Here is a 16335-nt window from a genome sequence, read left to right as displayed (position 1 = left end):
TTTTTGTTTGCCTGTCTATGGTGAGGAAAAACTTGGGTTCTTGAACATGTATGTTTATCAATAAAAGTCCTAACTTGAAACATTTCGCAATCTTTTATCCTCTTTGTAATCATACTCCACGTACAGTTTTTGTCAATCATACACCTTGTTTCGAAACGATCTTTGCTTGATTTGTTAACTTTTAGTTGATAGCCATCTTTCACACATTTCGTATACAAAGCTATCTTCAAGTCTTCCTTTGTATCAAAACAATCATCTTTCTTGATACGAATAACTTTTGTGTAACAATCAACTGCTTTCTTTACCAACTATTCTTCCGGTATCTGAAGTAATTCTGGCATATTCCAGTTATACTCCCGTGGCATTTTCTTTTCTTCGGGGACTTTTTCTTCTTCTTTTTCTTCTTCAGGATTATATGAATTACAGAATGGATGTTCAACATGTTCATTCACAGTCATAACTTCCTCCTCATTATCATCAACAACATCTTCCTCGGCAACGACTGTTTCATTATCAAAATTTGGGTATTGACCAATATCAAAATCATTACACGCAGGGTCTGTTTCTTCTTCTGAAACATCATCAAAATCCGAGTATTGACCAATATCAAAGTCCGGGTATTGACCAATATCAAATTTTGAATACTGACTAGTACTCACAATTTTTTCTGTTGGCTCATCATCGTCTAATTGGTCAATACGAAAATCGGAATTTGGTGCTGAAAGTTGATTGGGATTTGGATTAGAGAAAGGTTGTGGGTTTTGAGAAAAACTTAGTTGATTACTACCCGCTACTGACCCAACAGTACTACTTCTAGGTTCAACAACATACAATGTAACATCATCACTTGAAACACTAATGTAAGTAATGAATCGTTCAACATCTTCATTGTCGGTTAACAAATAAACTTTACCATTTCTCTGATAAGATAGCCTAAATCCACTTAGGGGCTCTAAATTCAATTTCTTTGAAACACGTAACATTAGAGTTTCATAAGTTAACTTTTTTAATGACAGTTTTAGTTGAAGATTCATGGGTAAAGGCATATATTGTAAAACACCATGAACATTCTCTCATGACCCTCCAAAACACAAATCTATCCAAACATGATCAACATTAGATGATTTCATGGTTGTAAATTAATTTACTAAACAAACGAGCTGCGAAACTAAGACCTGTTGCCGGATGGGGAAGGATGTAGGAACGGATATAGGAACGGATGTCGCCGGAGAGAGTGACAGATGGAGATGGAATGAGTTGCGATTTAGGGATTTAGGTTATGAGTTGTTGCTGCTGCGTAGATATATACAAAAAAAATTTGTGTTGCGAAACTAAAACCTGTTCCGAACTTTGAAAATCGCATTGCGATTCTGTATTATCTCGTTGCGATAGTCAGAATCTCGTTGCGAAAGTCAGAATCGCGTTGCGAAAGTCAGAATTGCGTTGCGAAAGTCAGTATCGCGTTGCGAAAGTCAGTATCTCGTTGCGATTTTGTATTATCGCGTTGCGATAGTCAGTATCGCATTACGATTTTCCAAATTCGCATTGCGAATTGGGAAAATCGCAACGCGAAATTGGAAAATCGCATTGCGATAGTCATAACCGCGTTGCGAATCTGGAAACTAATTTGCGATAATGGAGATCGCGTTGCGAATTAGCGATCGCATTGCGATTTTGTTGGTCATTTTGGCAAATCCGGAAAAAGTTGGTTAAAATCGTATATTATATGGAATTTTTGGTCACTGAGGTTATTTTCTCGTAATAATAAAGATTTTATAAAAAGTGTTTCGGTTATAATTATATGATTATATATCTATAATTGTTTTTTGATTATCGATCTATTAATTTTATCATTTAATTATTTAAATGTTATCAATCTTCAATACTTACATATTTTAATTTTCAATACTTACATATTTTATCAATTTAGTCTTAATTTTAATTTAATTTATTAAATTTAATCCTCGAATCAGAACATGAAATGTGTGATCGTATACATTATTTTTTTAACTTTTAATTTGTTTAATATAATTTTTTTCTCTACTTAGAAGGTGGAATTATTTTAATATTTTAAAATTAATAATAATTTTTTATAATAAATAATATTAATTATTATATTAAATAAATATAATTAATCATTTTATAAAATTACAATATAAATAATTTATATAATATTAATCAAATATCATAAAATAAATTTTAAATAATAAGTTTTAAAATAAAATAAAATTTATTTAGGTGTACATACATTGGGAAATTATAGAAAATGCAATTACAAAAATTATCAAAAAATCATTTAAATAGAATATTAATTACATAAAGGTTAACGGTTATGTGCTGATAACAGAGCTGGACATTTTTTTCTATTGTGTCCGATGTTTCTACAATGGCCACATCGTTTTTGTTATGTTGACTTCTCCCGAATATCCATATCACAATGTATTCTAGTAGATTTTGGACGACCTGAGTCCCTCAATAGCAACAGATCTTCTACAATTGTAAGCCAAGTTTGAATCTCATCTGGGTCTCTTTCGTTACCTATGGGCGGAAACTCAAATTCATATACCTTTAATACTTGTGAAAGGTGGTATACGGGATCAACATAATTTTTGTAGTCCAAATGCGAATGTGAGCAAGCTGCAATTACATGAGAGCATGGACATTTGAGTGCTTGAAAGAAACCACAATCGCACTATCTCTCTTGTAGATTAACTCTTAAAGAGTTAGCTTCAATCCCTTGCAGCGGACGTGGCATTTTGATTACACGAAACAATTCACGGGTGCGTGAAAAATTTGTAACCAACATCCCATTTGATGCAGCCACTTTTTTCTGTAAATCAGCTACTAGTCTTGGGTGGTAAATATGACCGTTTTGCATCCAAGTAAGAGTTTGTCCACCGAGCTTTGCAAAGAGTTGACCCAAACGAAAATAAGTTATTTTGACCAACGCCGTGACTGGTAAATGACGCGCCCCCTTTAAGGTTGAATTTATTGCTTCAACCAAGTTGGTTGTCATATGACCATAGCGATACCCCCCGTCATACGTATTTGTCCACATTTCTTTGTTGATGTCCATAATGTACTCGCACCCCTTCTTATTTTTGCGAAACAACTCTTGTAGCATAGACTCAAACCTTTGAGGTAAGAGTTCATAACCTAAGCCATTAGGAATATGTAATAGTTAATATGACGGACACAATAATGATATTGAACATGTGAAGGTCTATACATTGTACCCAAAGAGTCCATTGTTGCTTTTATCCCGGCTCTTCGGTCTAAAATAATGCATACTCGTTCCCTGGTGACAACATGTAAACGTAAATTTTTAAGGAAAAAAACCCAAGAATCAGTGTCTTCTCATTGAACGAGGGCAAACGCAATAGGAAGAATATTGCGGTTTCCATCTTGGACCACAACCAATAATAAAACTTTCTTGTATTTCCCATACAAGAAAGTACCGTCAATTTGGACAACTGGTTTACAGTACTTGACTGCATTAAGACACTGAGGATAAGTCTAAAAGACACGGTAGAATTGGCAGCAATCGCGAACCACTCGATCATTCACGTAATGATGTTGAGTTTCGAACTCAACAATCGTCCCGGGATTGAGTCTTTGCACAACATGAAACCAACTGGGCAGCTCGTTGTAAGAGGAATCTCATTCGCCATGAAGTCTGCAAATGGCATTCTGTTTTGCCAACCAATCTTTTTTGTAGGAGACGGTGTACCCATATTGTGACTGTATAGCATAAATCAACACTGCAACAACTATATGAGAGCTTTGCTTCACAATGGGAATGATTGCTTGGCAAATAATGTTGGAGTCCAAGTTGGGATGATCCTGGTTTATACCTCTTGCACAATACGTATGAGGACTGTTGTATCTGGTTAGTTCCCATAAGTTGTTCTTCATCTTCCTCTTTGATACACGGACCATCCATTGACATCCGTTGTCACGTTGGACGCAGTAGCAGACATATTTCTCCGTGGTAGATCGATCAACTCGGGACTGAACTGAGTTACGAATATTGTAACTCTTTATTGCCATCATTGCTTCCTCCTTCGATGCGAACTTCATTCCAATACGTAAATCACCGTCATTGACTAATGACTGAAGTTCATAGTTGCCAACATCAGGGAGATCCAAAAATTCTAGCTGGTACATTGCATCATAATCAGCCCCATACATATAAGCAGGAAGTTCGGCTGGTGTTGTATTTATCGGAATGTCATCCTCATCATCATCAGAATATACGTTAAACTGTGGTGAGTCAGGTTCAACGAATAATCCCGTTTCAGCACCTGGCTCCCGAAGAGGTTCTTCTGGTAGAGATGATGGTTCCTCCGATAATCCAATGTTGAGGTCAAATAAGTTCCCGCTTGAGTGCCCTCCCCTTGAACTTGAGGCCATTGTATCATGTGAGATGTGAATAGACTGCCGTCTCGATGGCATTTCCATATGTAAGTCAAAAACATTGGCAGATGAATGTCTGCCCCTTGAAGTATAAGAGATGTTGTCATATGGATTATTGGTGAAGCCACGTGGGTTCAAATCATAAGTAGTTGCTGATGAATATCTTTCTATTGAACTTGATGGCATAGCATCTGGCGTTGGATCCGCCATTAATGATGTGAAATCATTACAGATCAGCTGCGTCGGGCTATCAACTTGATCAGCATGATATGCAATGTCAAAGTGATAGGAATATGAGAGACCACGAGAAGCACGAACCTCAATAAAAGTGGCATACATTTCAATGAGAGATTGTGAACTCCCCATATGAGCATAAATCATCATAGAAACATCATCATCGTTGGAAAGCTGAAATGATGTATACGTAAGTGGAAAAAGTTCAGTATGAAATCTATATTGAAGTGAAGATAATCTTCTCCGGCCAGCTACACGAATCTTTAACAAAATTTTTATGATTAACTCCTCAAGAGTGATGTTTCTCTTCAAGGTTAAGGGGATATAATGATTTGACACAAAAACAACCCCCTCTTCAGCTTCTATAATTTCTCCATCATATAAAACAACAGCAGAAAGACGACTCATTTTCAGAGAATAGAGGATTGATATGTTTGAGAAATTTAGAGTTTGAGAATTTGAAAACTTGTGAACTGAAGTTTGTTTTGAAAGTCCATAATGCGTTGCATGTAATATTGTCTATAACCGAGGTACTATTCACATGAAGGCGCGTTCCCGGGGGGGCGCCTTCCATTATTTTGTCAGATAATATGTTATCATTGCCCTATTATATCACTCATGTCCCTCGGGGTACTATTCATATCAGTACCCAAAGTGGTGAAAGCGCATTCCCGGGGGGGGCACCTTCCATTATTTTGTCAGATAATATGTTATCATTGCCCTATTATGTCACTCATGTCCCTCGGGGGAACTATTCATATCAGTACCCAAAGTGGTGAAAGCGCGTTCCCGGGGGGCGCCTTCCATTATTTTGTTAGAGAATATGTTATCATTGCCCTATTATGTCACTCATGTCCCTTGGGGAACTATTCATGTTAATACCCAAAGTGGTGAAAGCGCGTTCCCGAGGGGCGCCTTCCATTATTTTGTCAGAGAATATGTTACCATTGCCCTATTATGTCACTCATGTCCCCCCGAAGAACTATTTATGTCAGTACCCAAAGTGGTGAAAGCGCGTTCTCGAGGGGGCGCCTTTTATCATTTTGTCAGAGAATATGTTATCATTGTCCTATTATGTCACTCATGTCCCTCGGGTGCACTATTCATGTCAGTACCCAAAGTGGTGAAAGCGCGTCCCCGGGGGCGCATTCCATTATTTTGTCAGAGAATATGCTATCATTGTCCTATTATATCACTCATGTGAAATTGGATGTGAAGTAACTTAAACTAAAACGTTATGGGAAGTTTGAATAAATTGGATAAAATGTTATGAATAAATTGGATAAAATGTTATGGATAAATTAAATAAATGTGAAGTGATCAGTTGGTTGTTTGAATATATTGCATAAAATGTTATGGATAAATTGAATAAATGTGAAATGATAAGTTGGTTATGAGCATGAAATTGTATGGAATGAGCATCAACATGTTTTTACGAATAAATATGAAGTGATAAGTTGGTTTTAATGTATATGTTTCAATGTATATGTTATCAATAAAATCATACGTATGGATAAATTTAATTTGAATTTAAGTACTGTGAATTATAATTGGAATATGAGTTTTAATTTTGAATACAATTGGAATATTAAGTTGAATTTAATGTTAAATATCGAATACTATAATTTGTTTATTAAAAACATTTAATGTTTTTTTGAATAAAAAATAACATTAAAAATATTGTTCTAACAACCACGAAACATTTAAATAACATAACCAAATTACATAAATTTTTTAAATAACATTAAAATACAACTGGATCACCGATGTCGTCTTCTCGAATGAGTTCCACATGGCGGTGGTTGTCTATTTCGCTGAGAATTTCTTCGTGGAACTTGTTCTTCAGTCTCCTCATCTTCACTATCATCATCATCATCGGTATTTTCTTCGGCTGGTGTTGTAGATGACGCTGAAGGGCCTGTATAAAATAGCGACACTGGAGGAGTGCTACTAACAAACCCACCGCTCATAGAAAATTGAGAAAAGTGTGAAAATATTAGCATCGATGTCTGTGATCCAGATGAAGATTGAGGTGTCTGTGGAGAATGACCACCAGCCAAATAAGATGCATATGAACCATATGTTGGATCATTAAACATACCCGTATATGCACCTCCATATGGTGTCATAAAACCCTACGGGCTAGGTATGTAACCTGGCAGGCTAGGAATGTAACCCTGCAGAGAGGAATGGCATATACCCCTGAGGAGATGGCATATGAACTGGAGGGCTGGGCATCATCATCGGTGGATAGGGATGTTGTGGTGGGACTGATGCAGAACTGGTAGCGCCTTCTCTCCGTCCACGAGTCGGGGGATGATGATATTGAGACGGTGGACGTCTCTCTCTGCGCCTAGGAATGTTAACCCCTCGTGCTTCAACCAAAAGTAGAAACTACTTTCCATTTTCATTAAATCAGTCAATATAGTTATCCGTAACCATATGACCAATTTCAATGTAAAATTGTCGAGGGGCCAACTGTGCATACCGGTTCTCCCAAAGCTCAATCCAAACTCTGTGTCTCAACACCTAGTTAACATCTTTCTTGCCTCGTCTATCGATGTTATGCATGTTGTCTAAATTCCTAGGTGCTCCAGGAATATATTGCGTACAACTAAACTGACAGAGCACGCGATCAACTAGATGCCACTCAATAATAGCATAACATATAAGAGGTACAATAGACATCCAAACCTCTAATGACCACTCAGGTGGGGTGGAATGCAAGCCTTTACTTCATCTCTCGCATAAGGTATCCACTGAAACTAAAATATAAATATACAATTCAAATAAATATAATATTCTAATTATATCTAACATTTTAAATTAAAATATTCATATTTAAACAGATTTCAAAACATACCTCAGACCCAGCTTTTGTATCAATAAAGTAAACGGATTTCCTCTAATCCAATAGGTATATCTCTATGGTTCTTTCTTTTCATCAACCACCTATGAAATATAATATAAACTAAATATCACCCTATTTAATTAAAAATATTTAAATCAAAATTTAGTTCGAAAATTACCTCAATAATAAGGGGAATACGTATGGTTCATTGACGATCGGGCATAAGAAAGGCATACAGAACCACACCCATGATTACAGAAGCAGGAGACATCCACCGATAGCAGTTTTCTTATAATTTGTCGCACGACACATTTCTCTAAAAAGAAATGCCAAAACTGCAGCGCCCCAACTATATCTTACATCTTCATTAAAATCAATCAGATGCCGCAACCACATACAATGCACCTGATTGCGAGATTTGTCGGACATCAATATTCCTCCAATAATTCGTAGAATATAAGCATGAGCACATGCCTTTACTTCATCATCTGAAGCATTTTCATTCAGAACTTCAAAATTAGCTTTCAACCATGATAAAGCTATTCTATCTCCATTAAACGCCGGCGGAGCAGCTTCAAGATAATCCATGCACATTGACTGCCAATCACCATCCGCCATACCACACATAATATTCCCATCGACAGGAAGCCCCAGATGCATAGAGATATCCTCCAACGTAATTGTAGCATCTCCACATAGAAGATGAAATGTGTGTGTCTCGGACCTCCACCTCTCAATCAATGCAGAAATTAGGACAGATTCGAGTTTGCAACCGCCAATAATTGTTGCAATATACCCGAACCCAGCAGAAGACAAATATGGCAAAATATGTTTCGGTGTCGGTATACGTGGGTTTTTAATAAAAGTCTCTAAAATACGATCAGTTTCCTAAATAATATGCATTATAAAAAATTTATAATTAATATAAATTCATTATAAATCTAAATTAAAAATAATAATAAATATTAACATTAATTATAAAAAAATATTACCATATCACTAAAATGTCTGAAGATATGGTTTGCATCTAATCGCAACAACATTTTACTTTCCATTATAACTGCGGACAAAAAAATATAATTAGTACAAAAAAATTAATTAACTAATTTAAATAAATAATAATTATATAAATATAATTTTAATAAAAAAAATAATATTTATATAAATATAATAATAAAAAATATAACAACTATTTAAAAAAAATACTAATTTAAACAAAAATTTCTTACCAATAATAAGAAATTTAAAACTCAAATGAAAAGAGAATTTGAGTTATATAAGAGAGGACGAGATGTTTTGGTGTGAAGAATGAGGGGGGTTGAAGGGATTTATATAGGGGAGGAAGAGGGGTAGTTGGGGGGAAAACAGATGGGGCATTAATGGTATTTAATGGAAGGCGCGTCCCCAGGGATGCGTCTTCCCTACGTGGCAGCTGATCTATCAAAATCCCGTGAAAGTGTATCCCCGGGGATGCGCCTTTCACTCGTGGCATCCGACTGTGCATAAACCCAGGTAAAGCACGTACCCGGGATGTGCCTTTGTGCCACCTCAGCCGAAAAGATGCTACTTCGAAAAATATTGGTCAACGAATGTTATAACGGATGAATTTAAAAAAAATGATCAGTTAGGTCAAATCACCTCCCTCATGGGCTAACGTTCCTCCCGTTTCCCTCAGCAGCGCACGTCACCGTCAACTATCACCAGCACCAAGGCCCCAACTGCCCAAACTTCCGTTGGAAATTAAAATTTAATAATAAATGTCCAAAGCGGTGACCGATGCCGTCGTTTTAAATCATGCTGACGTGGTCTTTGCGCCACGTGCCACGGATCATGTCTCCCGAACCTCATTTCTCACCCTTTGGTTTCTTGTTTTGGAACCTACTAATTATTTTTCATGGAGCAATAATGCAATGTTTAATGACAAAATAATTAAATATCAATCAGTGAAAAAGGACAAAATTGATTTGGTGAATTAGACGACAATGACAACGTGATTAATTGACTAATTATTCCTTCTAACACACGGCTTTGAGTCCCTATTGTCTTGTTGTAAGAACACCTACATTTATTCTAAAAATTTTGGTATTGATTTACTCATCAATCCTTTTTCTATATTAAAAGACTACACCATGTCTTGTTTTGTTGCGGACAAACTTTAGGAATTTCTTATTCTTTTAATAATCTACTTTAACTCTGATTAATATAATATTATATTTTATTATTGAGATAGTATTATTACATAATATAAGATTAAATTTGAGAATATGACATTCGAATGTTGTACTACTTTATTTGATTTGTTTAACAATATAAAATTATAATGTTTGTTTAGCAAGTTTTTCTACTCGGGTCTTTATTCTAAACTGTATTTCTTCTATTATCAATAAAATTTTTATTTTATTTTTTTTATCTCGAATTGTTACAATGTAGAAATAAATAATTTGTTTAAATTAATTGTAATAAATTCACGGAGTAGTGCAATAATGAAATTGATAATTACATGGAATTTTATTTCATAGCTCCACCTGTTGGGCTGTTCTTTAAACTCCATTTTATTTATGGTTCAACCAACAATCCTGAACATATTTTGATCGATTACTTTCTATAGTTAAAAGAATAATCAATTATAATATATTGATAAGATCGTTGACACACTTACATGACTTAGCAAATTAAATCAACGATATGATAATCAGATCTATTTAATCGGTTAACCTACTAATAATTATGATGATCTTATGTTTGACACCACCAATTAAGATCTCTATAAATACATCTAAGCTGCAACTGAGAAAGTACCTTTTTTCTTCTTCTTATTGTTCACCCTCATTGATTTTTCTCTTTCCTTTACCCACGTATTCTTCATTATCCAAGAATTCAAGACCATATAATGACCGTCTTTACACTCGTAATAATTTTTTCGTTCAAAATAGAATGAGTGAACCGTCAACGATACATAATCCATTTATCACTATCGATATATATTACAAAATTCATTAAATTAATCAAATATAAACTTAATTAATAATGAATTACTTATTAATTTGTTTAAACATAATTAAATATTTGTAGATTGTATGCATTTTTTTCATTTACAATTAATTTTTTTTTAAAAAAAGGATGCTACACAAATATCAGCTTAAGACAGACTAAAACAGGACAAGGAAATCCCAAGAAAAATGTGGCTGTCTTGTCTATAATCTATATATGAGGTGGGTACTCAATAATGCATTGAGCCTAATGGGTGGGCCATTTTAGAATTGGTTCTTCAATATGTATACCTAAGGCCAGGCAGAAGCTTATTGTATGCAGAGCAATTATAATACATAAAAAAATAGGTAAACTATATCAGTGATCATTAATGTTTGAGTAAATTTTCGTTATCCCTACTAAAGTTTTAAAAATAACAAATTAGTTATAATGTTATCGGTTATACCAAAATGATCACTAAGGTCTGCCTTTAAATTTTTTTAAAAACAAAAAGGGAAGAAAAACATCGTTATTATTTTATTATTAATTTAAATTTTTTTTTTAATTTTTTTTAATTGTATTGATATTCAATCGATTCATAAAGCCAACCTTAGCTCCAACCCAATTAATATTTTTTGGAATAATCTGAAGTGATTATAAGGTAGTATTTGTTCAAAATTTTCTTTATTTATCGACAACACACACTCTGGGCTATTTGCGACTCAAAAATGAGGGGATTACAAGATAGCAATTTCCCCCCTTCAATATCATAAAAATTGAGATGTGGTAGCTTGAATACTTACCTATATTAGTTTAAAATTTGAGATTGGAATTTGAATATGTAGAAAACAAATGGTTATTTGTGACCCAAAACACACAATAGATTAAAAGTGAAGAGGAAAACTTTGGCAATGAAGTACCCTGCTGTGCAGAATTCAAGGCACAGCTTTTGCATCCAAACATGTTTTCCTCAAGAATCTGCATTTACCTCATGCAGACCACTTCATCATTTTGACTCCAAACTGGAACCCTATTTATTTGCTTTCATTTTTGAGATTCACATTGGTGTTTGCTTGGGCTTTTAGAAAGAAAAAAAATTCCATTTTTTTTTCATTTTTGAGATACCAATGGAGTTCGGAGTCTGACCCAAAGCCTCTCTGATTTCTGCAAACAAATTGGTTCCCCCTTACAATGAAAAGGATAAATTATAAAATTTTAAAAGTATCATAAGATATAAAATTATATATATTAAAATATTTTATAAAATTTAAACACTTTCATAAAAAGATATTCGAATATCTCTCGTTGAGTATAATATTATTATTTCTTGAATATATTTTTAGTAGAATCAAGCTTATATTAAAGTAACAATAAAAGAAAAATTCTTATTCGTTTTATTAAATAAATAAATTTGTAGTTTCTCTCCATTAAAATGAGCGTGATTTTCATATTAATTTTGAAAAAAAGTTATTCGTAATTGACATTATGCTCGAGCTTCAATTTCTGAAATTAATCAAGTATAAAAACACTTGAATTTGGTTTGTTTGATTAGTGGATCACAACTTAAATATTTAAATAACTAGTTACTTGAAAACCAAATTTATTGAAGAGACGAGTAATTTTGTTCTACGATGATTAATTTATTTGAATTTAAAATGTCATCAGTTTAGCGTAAAAAGTTATACAATTAAGGTATTTAAAATAACCCGTAATTGTTAACTGATACAATACTTATATTTTACAGGTTAATTAATTGAACTGTTTATATTAAACGATTTCAATTAATGATTAACATTTACTATTATGATTATAAATTTTGATAGATGATTAATGATCTATTGACCTTTAAATAAAAAAATTTATAATTGTATTTTTTAAAACATATTAATAAAATTAGGAGTAAATTTCTAGCTCTATCCTCAAACTATAGTTTTTAGAGGATGATTACTCTTCGTAAATTATAATTTAATTCATTTTTTTATCTTTTCTTTACTGGTATTACATTAATTTCTTATTCTAACTTGTTTCATGATTTCAAATATAAGAATGAATGATTTAACAATCAATCAACCAACAATTATGATTGATGGGTCATATTCTATTTGATGAAAACCTTAAGCGTTAGTGATTTGATCCTAAAGACATTAAATTATCATGTTTATTTTATGTTTGTTAAAGATTTATTTTTAATAATGCTATGCAAAGAACTTGAAGTATTATTAATGATTATGTATTTTGTGGTATGAATTATAAAACTGTAAAACGTTCAAGTTGTGTGTCTTTGAAAAATAATTGTATGATTAACTTAATCTAACTCTTAATAACAATTATTCATTAATAATTAATTATTTTTATATAATTAGATTACAATTAAAATAGTCTCTCTTTATAATGATTAACTGTCCGTTTCATATCATACGGGCTTCTTATCTAATATTTACAGGGGCAGGCAGCAAAATTATAATATCTGCACACAGTGGGGATACATGCAAGCATACTGACTTTTAATTTATTGAAAAAGAAAGACGAGAAAGTTGGGTAAAAAAGATAAATTAGAGTGTTTTGCATGGCTCATGACAAGCCACGTGAAGAAGGTATCCCAGAAAGCTGGGACTCGAATAATACTTTTGTAGAAGAAAATTATTGGTGAAGAAAAGTGTATAATTGATTTCCCAGTTTATTAGTGATTGAGATTTGAGGCAGTGTTTATTTTGCGAAAATATTGATCTCAACAGTTCGATTATAATTTCTGTAATCATTATGATGATATCTTTATTTTTATAAAATTACTTTATATTGAATGATGTGTTTTGAAGATCAATATAAAGTTTATTATAAAAAAAAAATTGGAATCAATCTAGCACAATTGTTTTTGTTTGAACTATTCTTTCATCCATCACGATAAATCTAATATAAGACTTAATATATTTTTTAGTGTCTAAATTATATATCAAAATATGATTTGATGTCTAAAGAATTTTTTTTACTAACAATAGGTGTCTACATTTCTAACGCTACATTTTTAGGTACTTGGACCGTAACGACCACTATATTTGGTCATTATCTTACACGTATCATGCATATAAATTTTTAAAATTTAATTCATAAAAAACTTAATATTATAATTTTAAAAAATAAACACCCCCAAATTTTATATCTTCCGTCGTGGGTCGATCACTGTCGGTCTGTGATCGTTACCACTGACACCATCAGAACCGTCTCTCTGTCGCGACCAAAACTCAATCCCCCATCCATCGTGAAACTATGTCGGTTGTCGTGAAAAACACCGTGAAGGATCGTCGGATTTCTAAGTTTTTTCATTGTTGTTTTTTGATGATTTGGACGGCTACAGCCGTCTGTACGTTACACGGCTATCACCGTTGAATTTTTCATCCTTCTTCGAATAAAGCTCGATCAGTGGTGACCTTGCGCCATCGAAGGTGAGACGATGTGAGAAAGAGGGATGACGCGGAGGATTTGACTATTTTTTTAATTTTTTAAATAATATTTTATTATTAAAAAATAAAAAAATTAACAATAGACCTCTAAATGTGTAACAGAAAAAAATGCTAGGCACTCATTATTATTATTATTAACAAAATTTATTTATACATGAATTTGTATTTTAAAATATAATTTAAAGATTAAAAAGGGCATTAATTCTTTAATATATTTCAATGATATTCTTTTAAAAGATAACTATTAATGAAAGAAGACTTTGTTTATGTAAAAACTTTATGCGACAAAATAATTAAAAGTATTTGGTAAACTTGTTTGAAATGTAAGGATGTTTTTTTTATTGAAATAGAATATTTGGCCAACTACTTGAGATAGAATTTATGGCATTTAGCTTTCTCCTTCCCCATTTTTTTTTAATTTATGTTATTTCTATAGATAATATCAATTTTTTTATTTTTCTTTTTAATTTTGTTTAGTTGACGACGATACCGGTTTTGATTTTGATGTTGGTTGCCGGTCGTCGATTATATTTTTTCTTTGTTTTTTAATAAGAATTATTATATATTTGTAACACATTTATCTCTGCCTTTATAACACGTTTTTCTCTGCCTTTTGATAGTTTTTGATCGTTTGACCGTTATTTTCGTTTATTTTTTTTCTCAAGGTTGGATTTGATATTGTCAAGACTGATCAAGATGACGCTTATTTGTTATCATGTTGATCTTCCCTACTTTGGACCTTTGGATTGATTTGGATATGCGTTTTACGTTCGTAAATAATTTTCTCACGTCACTTGACTCTGATTTGCAATTTGTCGATGATCTTTCAGTAGATTCATCCCCTTTTGTGGTTCATTTACCAATGTAGTCAGATTTGTTCGTATCTTTTGTAGACACCCATTTTTGACGGTTTTAAAAATAATATTATATTATAATTGTTACTATTATATTATTATTATTATAACAATTATATTATAATAATTAGTAGTATTATTATTAATATTATTTATATTTTCTTTCTTGCAGGCTTTACAACAAGCCCAAACTAAGTCCGAATTAAAATATATATTACAGCAGGCTTGGAACAACTAAGCCCAAATCAGCAGACTCGGAGACTCGAATTACAAAGTATAAACTCGACCCGATTGGAGCCCTGATCCGACAAGTTGACCTGGTTCAAGTCCTTACCAAGCCCATGCCTCCCACGTGCTGCCGTCACCCACTGAGCAAGACCTATATTCGCGCCAATCATGCCATCCAAAACATAAGCAAAATCAACAAACAAATCAGCCACCAATGTCAAAGACAAATTCCCAACCTAATTTCACCTAAACCTGTCATTATACTACCAAACACCAGAAAATTAACATGCACGAGGACAAGTAGGATTCGGTAAAAAAATATAGAAAAAGAGGCAATCATTCGAGAAAGGGGAAAGCGAAATAAAAAAAGGAACGAAAGAGGATCAACAACAAAAAAGAGAGGGAAATTTCTTGTAATTTGGGTATTAAAAAAACCTAGCAACAAATATCTGTAAAGGGGGAAGATTCCATTCTTCTATTCGAAAGAATAGAAACGGGATTTTTCCTAACATCCAAGTACATTCATGTCAAGGTTTTTATTTTCTTTATTCTTACTTACAGTAGCATTTTCGTTATTTTTTTCATTTTTAAAGCAATGTGCAGAAACCACCAAGCATATATCGAAAGCAAGTTTTTTTATTTCTAATTCCCTTAATCGAAAACCTGAGGAATGAAGCTGTTCAAAATAAAAGGAAAAGCAATTTACCTGAAGGATAGAACCATCGTCGCCCATGTTGTTGAGTACATAGGAGTGGAGATATTCCTTGGAGCCTATGACTGGTGAAAGGCCACGGTGGATGGCCTTGGTGGTTACATGTCTAGAGTGAGGAAAGGAAAATCAGAAGAAAATTGAGAAACTAAAAAAGGGGAAAGGAGAGTGGTTTACCTCTAGGGTCTATTCTTAGGCCACCATAGATGTGCATAAGGGAGAGTGGAATCGATTTTTGGCCAGGAACTAGCCAACGTGTAGGGGGTTTTGAGTGACCTTAGGTTTCAGTCGAGGAGTAGAAGGGGGCTTGCTTAATCTACTTTGGGTCTTTCGGGGCTGTCTCGGTCTTAGTTGGGGTCGATAGAGGCAAGGATGGCCATCGATGATTGATTGTCGAGGCGTTGCCGGTTTTGGTTCGGCTGGGTTTCGAGGGAGCTTGTTTGAGAGGATGGAGAAATTGTTGCTGGGATAGTTGGGAGTAAACGAATTTTGGGGTTAATTTTTAACCTAAAATTATCTATATTAACTTAGTAGAACGACAGTGTTTTGGGAGTAGCCAGATCACGCATGGTTTATTTGGTAAAGGGTCATTGTGGTTTATCCTCAATTCATTTT

Source organism: Hibiscus syriacus, unplaced genomic scaffold (assembly GCF_006381635.1).
Source record: "Hibiscus syriacus cultivar Baekdansim isolate YM2019G1 unplaced genomic scaffold, ASM638163v2 tig00112443_pilon, whole genome shotgun sequence".
NCBI classification, from domain to species: domain Eukaryota; kingdom Viridiplantae; phylum Streptophyta; class Magnoliopsida; order Malvales; family Malvaceae; genus Hibiscus; species Hibiscus syriacus.
The sequence above is the reverse complement of the archived record's forward strand: the minus strand, read 5'-3'. Positions refer to the sequence as shown.